This window comes from Anabrus simplex, chromosome 7 (genome assembly GCF_040414725.1).
Source record: "Anabrus simplex isolate iqAnaSimp1 chromosome 7, ASM4041472v1, whole genome shotgun sequence".
Classification (NCBI taxonomy): Eukaryota; Metazoa; Arthropoda; class Insecta; order Orthoptera; family Tettigoniidae; genus Anabrus; species Anabrus simplex.
Genome location: NC_090271.1, coordinates 225072148 through 225086524, shown reverse-complemented (window position 1 = coordinate 225086524; position 14377 = coordinate 225072148). Strand labels below are relative to the sequence as shown.

At 41.4% G+C, this 14377-nt stretch overlaps 1 protein-coding gene across 1 annotated transcript in view; it reads left to right on the top strand.

Annotated features, from left to right (window-relative positions):
• Positions 1–14377, top strand: part of RyR (Ryanodine receptor) — a 623761-nt gene that overhangs the window by 114385 nt on the left and 494999 nt on the right. The gene's annotated exons all lie outside the window — the stretch shown is intronic.

The window sequence follows — 14377 nt, the reverse complement described above, 5'->3', positions numbered from 1 at the left end:
TAATAATAATAATAATAATAATAATAATAATAATAATAATAATAATAATAATAGTGTGTGGCCTCCGCGGAGGCCTGGTGCAGGTCTTTCGAGTTCACTCCCTATAGGAGATCTGCGCGTCTGCGACTGTGAATATGGGTCCCTGTCTGTGATGAAATCGAATGTCGAAGAGGACACACACACCCAGACCCCGAGCCATTGGAATTAATCAATGAAGGTTAAAATACCCGATCCGGCCGGCAATCGAACCCCGGCCCCCTCGGCCCAAGGCCAGCACGCTAACCATTTAGCCATGAAGCCGAACATCATAACCGAATAAATTGGTTATGTGGTACGGGTCTTGTAGCTGCTGGTTTTGTATTCAGAAGATAGTGAGTTCGAAGATTTCAAGATGATTTTCCGTGGTTCTCTCTTCTCTACCTTACCTTAATTAAAAGCCACAGTTACTTCTTTCCCAGTCCTAGATCTTTCCTAACCCGACGTTGCCGAAAACCTAGTACAATGGTTAACAGGTAACAAAGAAACACAATTCAGGCATTAAAACGTGACTTCTTAAGCCCGATATTAGTTGAAAGGTCATCAAAAAATTCTAAAAGTATCCGTTGATTACTTTCCATACTCGTACATAGAACAAAAGAGATGAGATGTGATATTTTATTGGTAAATTACCCGAATGAAGTATGTTTTTCATTCCCCATTACATCTACTCACTTGTACCTTATTCCACTGCTTCCCGCATAATTGCTTCGCGCACTCTGCCAAACTTTCAGAGCTTTGGAATCTACGAGCGAGCCAGGAAGTTAACAAAATAGAAGGACAGAAATTAAACCATAAAATAGTAGCCCTTTCAGGCATAACGACCTGTAGCGTATCTCTAAATGTTGCCACTATCTGTCATTTAATTTACTTTCACTCACAATACATTAGATACATATCGGCCACCTTTACTATTTTCATAACGGGATAATTTTATCTGCATTGCTGGATTCAGGTTTTCCGTTACATTTTTATATGTAGCAGTATTTAGTCATAATTCCAAAGCAGGTAGTACATTGAAAAATTAAATGTTATTTTTGTGGGTAGTAAAACAACTACCTGTTGTAGAAACACATACGTAATAAAGTTAAGCTAATTCCTTTTCCATCCAGAATTGAATTGTTGCTGTGGGGGTGGGAGAGCTTTTAAACAACGAAATTTTGTTTGGAAAGCTGACTGGAAGAGAAATCTGTAGATTAGATAGAGAGCAGTGTGCACTGAATGTTATTGCCGCTGCTGCCACCTACCAGTACGCGGATATAACGAGAAAAATGACTCTAATGTACCGGTACCGTATTTCGAAGCACTGAGTCGAGTCAGTAACGTGAATGGAATCAAATGAGTCGAATAAGAAAAATTAATCGGATGTATCATCAATCACCACTATTCCAGATCCAACGACCACGAACTGCTACTTATAGACGTGATATTGTACAAAATGTGCTAAAAGCTTAAGTGCTGCTGTTAACGCGAGCAATTCTGTGTCGAAACACCTAACATGCGACCCCAAAGTCGTAAAGAGAGAATACACGAAGGTGCTCAAATACGTCAGCCTCGTGTCGGTATATTTACCGGCACGTAAAAGAACTCCTGCGGGACAAAATTCAGGCACATCGTCGTCTCCGAAAACCGTAAAAGTAGTTAGTGGGACAGAACGTCTATAACAGTATTATTATCTTTGACAGCCACTGTGGGTTGCTTTACGAGCACTGATCTCTATACCTGGATGGCTGGTAGCTTGGGTAGCAGTAAGCCGAATAGAAGATGACTGGCGTAGTAAGATGGCAGTGAGCGCATGGTGCAATAGACCACGAGAAGCGCGCTTGCTTTGTTTATGCTTAGTTCAGGGACGCCAGGCCTCTTGATTGTAGTTCCACGAGTGTTCTGTGCTGTGTTATTTCAAAGTAAATAGTAGTGTATGTTACGAATTTAGGTTCGTTGCCTTGTAGTATACTTGTGGATTACAAGATTCAATTTAAATATGTATGTGTTTATCTGAAATATGAATGAAGAAACATTCTACGGGGTATTAACATACCGCAGAGTTCAGCTTATGGATGTACAAACAAAACCGATCAGCAGAAGGAGAAATCATTTCATCGGGGAGTTTTATACTGTACATAAGAATCTTGTCCGCCTCTGTGGTGTAGTGGTTAGCGTGATTAGCTGCCACCCCCGGAGGTCCGGGTTCGATTCCCGGCTCTGCCACGAAATTTGAAAAGTGGTACGAGGGCTGGAACGGGGTCCACTCAGCCTCGGGAGGTCAACTGAGTAGAGGTGGGTTCGATTCCCACCTCAGCCATCCTGGGAGTGGTTTTCCGTGGTTTCCCACTTCTCCTCCAGGCAAATGCCGGGATGGTACCTAAATTAAGGCCACGGCCGCTTCCTTCCCTCTTCCTTGTCTATCCCTTCCAATCTTCCCCATCCCCCGCAAGGCCCCTGTTCAGCATAGCAGGTGAGGCCGCCTGGGCGAGGTACTGGTCATTCTCCCCAGTTGTATCCCTCGAGCAAGAGTCTAAAGCTCCAGGACACTGCCCTTGAGGCGGTGGAGGTGATATCCCTCGCTGAGTCCGACGGAAAAACCGAACCTGGAGGGTAAACAGATGATGATGATGATGACATAAGAATCTTCCTAGGGTAGTGTTTTGAGTTTTAGGTTTATTGTATCTTTTTTTCGCATATTCCGGGAGCAAAATGGCAATTAATTTTTGCAGGTTTCCTTTCTCGAGACCCGAACTTCTAAGATCATGGATTAGGAGTATCAGGCGGGAGAATTGGGAGCCTTCTAAAACAGCTGTTCTCTGCTCGGATCACTTAGAGGAAGACTGTTTTGATAGAAATGGACAAACTGTACACCTTAGAAGTGATGTACAGCTGTTTTCAATTTTACTGAACATTAACTGCAAGTAAAGATTTACTTATATTTTTTTAATTTCTCATAATTAAACTGACGGTTTCGATTAAATAATTGACGTGACCTTATAACAATCTTAGAAAATGAAGTCTGGAGGAATTCTAGACCTTATTTACATCAGTAATAATTATGGGTTTCAGACACTGGAGTGGTGGGAGAAGGGAAAGTGTGGTGGGTGTTTGGGGCTATCCCATTATACTATTCGTGGTATTTGGGACTCTTTTAACTGGCGTTACATATTTCTGATGATGACTATCAATATCGCTTTGCTAGCTGAATTTAATTAAAGAGGTCTGTAATAGTAAATTAAGCTGCAGGTAATGAGATATATTGACAAGTTTTGAATATTTGCTGGTTTTATAAATGTGTACATTTGCTTCAATGATATTTTAATTTGATAATATGCGCGTTATTTCATGGAAACAGGAAACAGAAATTCATTATCAAGCACCGATTACGATATGTCGAATCCAGGCTTGTATAGTGAGCTACGTTTACAGGTACATCATTTTAAGAATGCATAATTTCGTGGCATACATGTATACAATTTACAGCACTGTTTCCAGAAACTGGTTTTCACTCGTATTGTGTTACCGATCGCTAATTGCATGTATTCAGCACCTAAGTTAATATTTGTCGGCCGTTATTATACACTCATGTTTATTGCTATCCCGGAGATGTACTGACCTCGGAATGACGTGTCAGTGATCCCAATGTCCTTATGCTTTGAGTGAACATGTCTCTATATTTTTAATTACTCCAATGCGCCATTGATTGCGACTTAAAATTGACTATATTATCATTGCTTCCCCATAAGGAGAGCTGTAGGTTGGGTACGCCAACATGGCGAACCGCGCGCTCAACTTAGCGTACTTTCTCCTGCAACGGAGACCTGCCATCAGCGATCCATGTATAGAGATCAGTGTTTACGAGTCCTTGAAGCCCATGATAAACGTAGCTAGTGATGAATCAGCTTAAGCCTAGGACATCCAATATACAGAACCTACTGTAGGATGGACAAGTACAGTTCTGTCACCTCCTCCGAGCCTTACGAGAATATTCTGATTTTTAAACACACAATATGAAATTTGGTTGAAATCTTCTGAATTATCTCCGTCTTCGTCGACCAGGCGGAAATGCCATTAACGTTCGCACGTCAACTCAATATGCTGTACTTGTTTTTACTTCCCTTACCTACTCTCAATATTAGGACGAGCTAAGTTGCCGATATATTCCATGGCTCCCTCCCATGAAAGCACTGTTTTCTTGTGTATAAATATAGGATTTGGGAGATAAGTACGAATTTCTGCTGGCTATTGGTAGAGCCCTGAATACACATGACGTTAAAATAATGTCCTATTTAAAAAATAAGAAATAAAGATGAAAATATTATGTTTGTTGATCAGGTAGTATTTATTGATGAACGGCTTACGGCTTTGCTTACATCACAATATTTCCCGGTGTGAAAACATTCGCTTCTTGTACGTTTTCGTACAATTTGCACATGCATACCACATGCAGTGCAGTGATGAGAATTGCTTCTTACACAATATGCATGCAGAATACTGTATTGAAGTCGTAGTCAAGTGACTGGTTCAGTAAAAATACTAGGTAAACAACTGTTAGGGAATCTGCCACCAGGATGACAGTCTTAAATGCATTTAAGTGATTGATTGATTGATTGATTGATTGATTGATTGATTGATTGATTGATTGATTGATTGATTGATTGATTGGTTGATTGATTGATTGATTGATTGATTGATTGATTGATTGATTGATTGATTGATTGATTGATTGATTGATTGATTGATTGATTGATTGATTGATTGATTGATTGATTGATTGATTGATTGATTGATTGATTGATTGATTGATTGATATACGCCACTTTTAAATACCAACTGACTGCGCCTGAATATCAACACGAGACCCCTCTCGTCAATCTGGAACTCTCAAAGAGGAATGTGAGATCTACGTCTTACTAGGATGTCAAACTTGGCGAGGAATTTCTATGCCTGATGGAGAACGTTCATAACAAAGCTGGAATACGAAGAAAAAATCTAGACTGATGAGTGAACGTTATGTTATGTTGTTTCTCAAGCTTGAGAGTTTACTAATTAATTTTGAGTTAGGCCTACTTTGACAGAATTATAACATCTTCTGTTTAAAAAATCCTAAATTCGCCAGCTCGGTCTTCTGAAATTATACTTTTGGACCTGGCAACACTGGACTAGTGAATGGCTGAGGCTCATAGGGTGGCGTTGATGATGTACCACACTTGATAATGACAACCTGAAATATATCCTATTGTTGTTGCTTCATGTAAGGGGTAAGGCAAGGGTCAAAAGTCGATCACTAGCCTTGCGCAGTTTTATTATGAAAAGAGTTCTTTGATGCGCTAGCAAATCTACTCTCACATTTAAGCACTCTTACATGAAGGGGAAAAAAAACCGTTTGCGCCAGGGTTCGGTTCCACAACGTTGAGAAAATAAGACAAGCGCCTAATCAACCACTGTAAACACTGAATCCTCAGGATTGAAATAAGGTTGTATACCAGCATTTTCATTTATTACAGGTGGGTCGAAATTTGGAAATCGTGATTAGTGTGTTGGTGGTCCGCATTCCACGTAAGAAAAAACAGTAGGCCTTTGTGATTAGTGATCACAAACATTAACTGCTACAAGGAACTCCAAGCTTGCTTTTTTTAACTAACACTCTTTTTGCGTTGTATTTCGTAGAACGCAACAAGACCAATCATAATTAACACCTTCAAAAGATAAGCTGTTCGAGCTCGCTAGAATCCCCTTTTACGGTTTCTCCGGAGTTTTAAGGCTGGGCCACCAGGACTAGCATCAAATGAATTTTCATGTGGATATTTCGCCCTAAAGCTCTCTGGACAAAAATGTCAGCAGTTAAACTACTTCATCAAAAGTCGGGCTCAGATGGTAGAGCTCTCGCATTCTGAGCGTGAGTTGGCGGGTTCGACTCAGTCCGGTGGTATTTGTAGGTGCTCAGGGAGCTCCATTTATCCTTCTTTCGGCACGCTGACCGGCTCATAGAACAACTCCCACGCAACAAAACTGCAACTCGTCGGCGTCGGCGAAAATCACTCTTGTTGGACATAAAATCAATAACATGGAATAAATAAATAAATAAAAATATAAATAAATAAATAAATAAATAAATAAATAAATAAATAAATAAATAAATAAATAAATAAATAAATAAATAAATAAATAAATCCAGGACATAAGAGTCCTGATGGGCGTTGGCGTACCAAGTGGCTGCTGCTCAGGCTGAAGGCATCCAGATTACAAGGTGACGCGTGGTTAGCGCGACGAATCCTCTCGGACGTTATTTTTGAGTTTCAAAACCGGGACTGCTCACCATCAGATAGCTTCTCAATATTGTTCTCGCGAAGGCTGAGTGGATCTCGTACCAGCCTTCCAAAGCAGTTAAAAATCCTTTGACATTGCTGGGAATCGAAACCAGAGCCTCCAGGCAAGACGCAGGTTCACTACCCCTATAGCGCGTGACAGCAAATAAAATGTTAAAATCCTTCAAAATAATATGAAATTATCCCCGTATTCACATTATTATGAGATATCATTTCTGCTACTGGTTAAATATCGCACTAACACATCGAAGGTCTTGAGCGACGCAAGGATGGGGAAGGTCTAGGACTGGAAAGGTAGCGGCCGTGACCTTAATTCAGATCACCAGTATTTGCCTAGTGTGAAAATGGGAAAACACGGAAAAATATCTTCAGGGGAACCAATGATGGCCTTCAAACCCATCATCTTCCGCATGCAAGCTCACAGCTATATCACCCAGACCGCGTAACCAAATCGTCCGGTCCAAAGACAAATCATACAAAGACAAATCATACAGATGAAATGAAATGCCATACGGCTTTTAGTGCCGGGATGTGTCCGAGGACTTCGGCTCGCCAGGTAGGCGACCTGCGGGTCGTGATGAGAATGAAATGAAATGATGATGAAGACGACACATACACCCCGTCCCCGTGCCAGGGGAATTAACCAATTATGGTTAACATTCCCGATCCTGCCGGGAATCGAACCCGGGACCCCTGCGACCCAAGGCCAGCACGCTAACCAGTTAGCCATGGAGCCGGACATCACACAGATGTTTACCCGCAACTCTGCCTGCACATCATTATAGTACCGTCGGCGTCTGGTGGCGTGGCGGTAGCGAGCGTGTGGCACTATCAAGGCTGCCAGACTACCGGGATTGTTAAATATAACACATACCACTCCAGCTGATGTCACAAGAATAGCACCGTTCACTGTCTTCTGTCAGTGATTTGCATCGAACAATGAATTTTACTTAACAAGTTGGTGTAATATTGCATGGGTTGGACTCTATAATTCTGCTGTGTAACCATGGGCTATGCGTATAATTCCCACCACTAAGTAATTATTGTGTGTAGAATGATACACAATAGCGGACGGTTTCCTTTCAAACAATAATCACCACCACCACTCATACACAGTTCTCCAGACAGACTCACGGCCATCGCCATGCTAAAGATAGACTTTTTTCAGGCTTGTAGACCGTAGTCGAATTTGGGTTCCTAGCTCCCAACATTTCGTCGGAGACTGAGCCCGAATTTATCAAACGTTCGCTCTCTCCGTATACCTACAGGATTATTCACCTAAGATGTTACACGGAAATAAAGTCTAAACCATTAAAGATATCGATATTCTGTTTTCATATTCGTAAATGATACCCAGGGGCTTGTAAGATAATGTGACACAAGAAGAGCTATTAATGAACTTGCCAGGCTGTGACACTCAGAGACACTGTGACACTGGCTTTCTGGGCCCAAGTTGCTGGAGTCGATTCCGGCTTAGTTCGGTGTTACATGAAGGTGCTCAAATACGCACTCATGTCGGTAGACCTACCAACACGTACAATAGTACCCAAGGGACGGAATTCCGGCACCTCGGCATCTCTGAAAACCGTAAACGTATTTTGTTGAACGTAAAAGCAATAACATTACTTCATTGCTAGTAGTTTAACGTCATACCAAGTGAGTTTTTTCCTACGATGGAATTAGAAAGGTGTATACCGAGCTCGATAGCTGAAGTCGCCTAAGTGCGGCCAGTATCCAGTATTCAGGAGATAGTGGGTTCGAACCCCACTGTCAGCAGCTCGCCAGGTGCAGGTCTTTTGATTTGGCTCCCGTAGGCGACCTGCGCCTAAAGATGGTTTTCTGTGATTTCCCATTTTCACACCAGGCAAATGCTGGGGCTGTACCTTAATTAAGGCCACGGCCGCTTCCTTCCCACTCCTAGCCTCTCCCTGCCTCATCGTGGCCATAAGACCTATCTGTGTCGGTGCGACGTAAAGCAAATAACAAAAAAAAAAAAAAAAAAAAAAAAAAAAAAAGAAAAAAGAAAGGTGTATAGGTTTGGGAAGTAAGCTACTGACACCGTAATTAAGGTACAGCCCGAGCATTTTCCTGGTACGAACATTGGAAACCACGGAGAACCATCTTCAGATCTCCAGGACTGCCGACAATGGGATTCCAACCCACCATCTCCCAAATGCAATCTAGCAGCTAAACAGCCCGAGCAGCGCAGTCAACTCACTCGGTAATTACTAAGAGCGTCCGGGTCCCTGGCTGAATGATCATCTACTGATCTTAGTCTCTCTACCGAGCTCGATAGCTGCAGTCGCTTAAGTGCGGCCAATATCTGGTATTTGGGAGATAGTGGGTTCGAACCCCACTGTCGGCAGCCCTGAAGATGGTTTTCCGTGGTTTCCCATTTTCACACCAGGCAAATGGGGCTGTACCTTAATTAAGGCCACGGCCACTTCCTTCCCACTTCTAACTCTTTCCAGTCCTATCTGTGTCGGTGCGACGTAAAGCTACTTGTAATTAAAAAAATTAAAAAATGATCTTAGTCACAGAGGACCTCGGGTTCGATATCTAAGTATGAGGATTTTAACTGCGTATGGTTGATTTCTCTGGTTCGGGAACTGGATATTTGTCTTCATATCAATACACTTCTCTTCATACACACACCACACTACAAACCACCTTATCGTCGCCAAAAGACCTATCTGTGTTGGTGCGACGTAAAGCAAATAACAACAACAACAACAACAACAAAACACCTCACGAACACGTAAATAGTGAAGACATCCCTCCACATAGGTTTGGTGTCAGGAAAGGCATCCGGCCGTAAAACTGGTCCAAACACACATCAAGTAACGTCCCCAATTAATTGTGAAAAAGTCGAGGATGAAGAAGAAGAAAGAAAAAGAAGTTATTCAATCAATAAAAACCTATTTCATTTAAAACTATATTTCTTGAAGATGAGTCAGCCTGGAAATAAGTTTTCAAGAGAGAGAGAGAAAATCCACTAAGGATAGCTGACCTAATGTACTAAAGAAACCACAAAGGTTCAGACTACTGATAATCCATAAAGACAATAAGAGAAGAAAATACATTTAATTAATTTTCATTGAAATGTTCATTATTCTCGGGTAGCTACCCCCCGAAGAATTCTATTTATTCAAATTACTTTTAAGTTATAGGCCTATAGATGAATTGGCACAATGTGGAGTGGATCTCTCAAAATCGCAGTTGACATTTCTTGTAGAACAGTAGTTAGGGAAACGAGCTCGATAGCTGCAGTCGCTTAAGTGCGGCCAGTGTCCAGTAATCCCGAGATAATGGGTTCGAACCCCACTGTCGGCAGCCCTGAAGATGGTTTTCCGTGATTTCCCATTTTCACACTAGGCAAATGCTGGGGCTGTACCTTAATTAAGGCCAGGGCCCCTTCCTTCGCATTCCTAGGCCTTTCCCATCCCATCGGTGCGATGTAAAACAAATAGCAAAAGAAAAAAAGTAGTTAGGGAGACGAAAAAGTTTGAAAATATTCACAGAGAAATTTGTGATTGTTCCTTGCGCGCCGAACAACATACCAATAACTCTCCAGTTATTAATTTTATACTTGTGTTCCAAGTCACGAAAGCTAGGCTCATAGTGCCTTTTCTTTTCTGTATCAACCTCTTTGGACTGCATCTCGCTCAAATCTGACTGTACCGGGCGAGTTGGCCGTGCGCGTAGAGGCGTGCGGCTGTGAACTTGCATCCGGGATATAGTAGGTTCGAATCCCACTATCGGCAGCCCTGAAGATGGTTTTCCGTAGTTTCCCATTTTCACACCAGGCAAATGCTGGGGCTGTACCTTAATTAAGGCCACGGCCGATTCCTTTCAACTCCTAGGCCTTTCCTATCCCATCGTCGCCATAAGACCTATCTGTGTCGGTGCGACGTAAAGCCGCTAGCAAAAATAAAAATCTGACTGTTGGATTGATAATGACGCCTTTGTTGGATTTTCTATCAGTGAAATGCAAGCTTCAGTTGACATTCAGGTTACCTCTTCATATACTTCGAATTGTTTTGTATTTCTGAAGCAGCCAGCTTCCTGTTGTTCGTTAAGAACTGAATGAAGCTTTACCCTTCAAATAGGTACTAAACCTAGACTGAGTAAAGAAAATCCCGGAAGAAAACCTCACTCATGATAACTGTGCTAATCAAGGAATTGACCACATGCATGTTATAAAGAAAATTCCAAAAATAATCAAACTGACATACTTTGTAAAATTAATCCTGCTTTTGGCTGCATTAGACAAGTAAGGAGTTCGCGCAGAACTACGAAATGGCCAATGAATGCCGCGGGGAGATTGTACGCTGCAGGGCTAATATGGATGTGCCTCGTGTAAGGTCGCTAATAAATATGAGCAGAAGGGAATTGCTCTGTCTGAACTGAACAACATCGTAACGTAAACATGATACAGACTATTTATCCCTGGTCAGTACTTCAATTCCGCATATAACTGATATCTAGAGCTCCTCAAAATCAGAATGTTATTATTAAAGGAAGCGAGATACTGTCGTCAATTCTGCATTTATTGAATTTGTGAACTCGTTTAATTTTAATTTATTGAACAAATAATTTTATTTAAAAATCACTTTAAAATTCTTTAAGGACGTACACTATGCTGCATAGGTTAGAGTTTAGGACATGAGGGGACTGTTATAGTGGCCACAGCACTGCAGGGCGCCATCGACGACTCCAGCAGTAGAGGTAGACTGGAATACATCGACAAGATGACGCTGGATCTGATGTAGGTTCTAGGCTGTCACTCTTACTTGGGAAATGAAGAGACTGCCGGGGGGGTCAACAGCAGAGGAAGAAGACATTAACTGTTGCACGCCAATCTTCGGATTGAAGACTAGGAAGAGGAATGTGCTGAGTCACGTTTCTCTTTTTGCTTGCCTTAGAAAACATCTCAAAATACACATTTCTCAACTTTTTATACTCTTCTAGCTGCCTTATTATGCACACGCCTCATGTGCTCAAACATATGGAATCAAATCTCGGCAGTAAGTCGACATTTAAAGATACTGCGGGATGTTCTGGTTCTGTTTGTCTTCTTCCTGACCTTTACCCCAATTTAATGGAGTCGGCAATTGATGTGGATTTGACCCCGTTTTAGGCCCAGCTGCTCTTTCTGACACCAACCCTCTGTGGAGCGGTTTATTCAGTATTGCGTGTTTTTCCTGGGGGTTAGAAGTTCCATATGTTGTAAGTAGATGAAGGAAAGTGTATTAACACGAACACAAACACTCAGCCCCGAGCCAGAAAAAAACCATACCGAATTGAAATCCTCGTCCCGGTCGGACATCGATACTGGGGCCCTCTGAATTGAAGGCCACTACACTGACCTTTCAGCCAAGGAGCCAACGTTTTGCTTCTCTCCGTATTGCAGTAAAAATAATTAATTCCAAATTTATTTGTTATCATTTCCTTCACAATTCTACTCCTTTACGATCTTAGTCTTCTTCTACTGTGTACCACACAATTATCATCGCTTCTTACTTCATCTTCTTCTTTGCTGCAGAATAAATCACAATTTTAAACGCAGACGGAAAATAGTTGTGCCTGGTGTACACTCGGAACTTGCAATTCCGTCATCAGTTGTCCTGAGAAAATGTAGCGCTTCGAATATTAAGGATCATTAAATCGTGTTCTTGGAAATAATATGATCTGTTAGGTAGGATCAATAAAAAAATCATGCGACAGCTTGTACGTGATAGATTTCCCATAAAAAGAACAAGAGTTGGCCAAGGGAGGTCAGACAGTATAGATAAAAGTGAGGAGCCTGGCACAAGTAAGTGGAAGCAATGGCAGAACTCAGCTAAGCCTCGTGGTCGCCAACCCACGTTCTCAAGTTGAGAGCCTCTAGGGCTCCTTTTAGTCCCCTCTTACGACAGGCAGGGGATACCATGGGTGTATTCTTCATCTGCGTCCCCCACCCATAGAAGGTTTTCCCATTTTCACACCAGGCCTTAATTAAGGCCACTGGCGCTTCCTTCCAACTCCTAGGCCTTTCCTATCCCATCGTCGCCAAAAGACCTACCTCTATATGTGTCGGTGCGACGTAAAGCCAATTGCAAAAATAAAAAATAAAATTTCACTCCCAAAATCTTCAATACTTCAATGCAAGTTGACAGTTACGTGACCAAACCGCGTAGCCAGTCGAACAATGTAGCTGTGAACAGTGCTGCTTCCTTCTGTTACTATTACTATTTGAGCAGCAACAATAACAAGCTACTCTATGACAACAATCTTTTCTATAAAATGATGCCACTGACACGCAAGTTCTAACGCCGACCACGGCCAGTTCAGAGCAGAAAAGCCAGATATAAATATTATATTAAGTTGCTGTTATTTTCCAGGTTTCTTCACGTTCAGTTCTGCATACTTGATAACATTTAAGGCTCGACTTATGCATATGAATAAAACATTAGGCTACATTTCTTTGTATCTCCACACTTTCTCCATTTGTTTTGCAGTGTTTTCTGTTATTTAGGGCTTGATAAATATTTATTATGAAGCCAGTTGAATTACTACTTCATCCAAATATGGAGTTTTGTAAGGTTATGAAGCTATTATATACAGTGTGGGTAGCAGACATACGGTTTGGTGTCTCCGAAACTCAGACATAATTCTGTGATGTATCGGTACTGCAGATATTCGACAAAATTTGGGGAATAATCCTTTTCTACGGCAGTCTCTTAAAGGCATAACCGGTTTTGTTTCATTTATTTTACATCGCTCTGACATACAAGTCTTCTGGCGACGATGGGATAGGACAGGGCTAGGACTGTGAAGGAAGGAAGGAAGGAAGGAAGGAAGGAAGCAAGGAAGGAAGGAAGGAAGGAAGGAAGGAAGGAAGCAGAACAACACTTGCCTGGTGTGAAAATAGGGAGCCACGGAAAACCACCTTCAGGGTTACTGACAATAAGCTTGGAACCCATTATCTCCCGAATGCAAGCTGATAGTTACGTGACCCAAACCGCGTAGCCAACTCACTTGATGACGTAACTTATGGCTGGCAGCGTAGTCCTAACAGTGCCCTACATAATAATAATAATAATAATAATAATAATAATAATAATAATAATAATAATAATAATAATAATAATAAACTTTATGCGTCTGAAACACTGATCATTGGCGGCAAGGCACAAATGAAAAGCATTGAGAAACAAGAGAGAAAAATTCTCAGAAAAATCCTAGGACCAAAGTTCGAAATTGGAATTTGGATGAAAAAGAAACCACACGAAACTTTTCAATTCACAGAAAAAAATCACAGATACCATCAGAAAGAGACGACTAAAATTCTACGGACACCTACACAGAATGGATAACAACAGGCTGACAAAGAAAATTCTAAATCTAGCTCTAACCCTGAAAATCCGCAACAATTGGTTAGCAGAAATTCATGAAGATCTACAAGAAATGGGTATTGAGGACGAAACCATTCAAGATAGAATGAAATTTAGAAGCTTAGTAAACAAGCATACATTTGCAGAGAAACCAACAAGAAAAAAATACAGGCTGGACAGAAACACGCAGAAAGGAACACAGTGAAAAAATGAAGAGATATTGGGAAGAAAAGAAGAAGAAACATTGTGCAAAATAAGTTCAAACGCGCTCCACAGTTGGGCACAACGAATTGGTAGGAATCTAATTTTACTATTCAGTTTATTTACTTTGTTTGATTTATTCTTTAAATAATAATAATAATACCGAGCAAGTAGCTGTGCGGTTTGGGTACATAGCTATCAGCTTGCATTCGGGAGATAGTGAGTTCGAACCCCACTGTCGGCAGCCCTGAAGATGATTTTCCGTGGTTTCCCATTTCACACGAAGGCATGAACCTTAAGACCACGGTCGTTTCATTTCCACTCCCAGCCCATTCCTGCCCCATCGTCGCCGTAAGACCTACATGTGTCGGTGCTAAGTAAAGCAGATTGTAAAATAAAGAATAAGAAGAACAATAGTACGGCCTCAGCTACTGTGTGGAGAAATTTTCA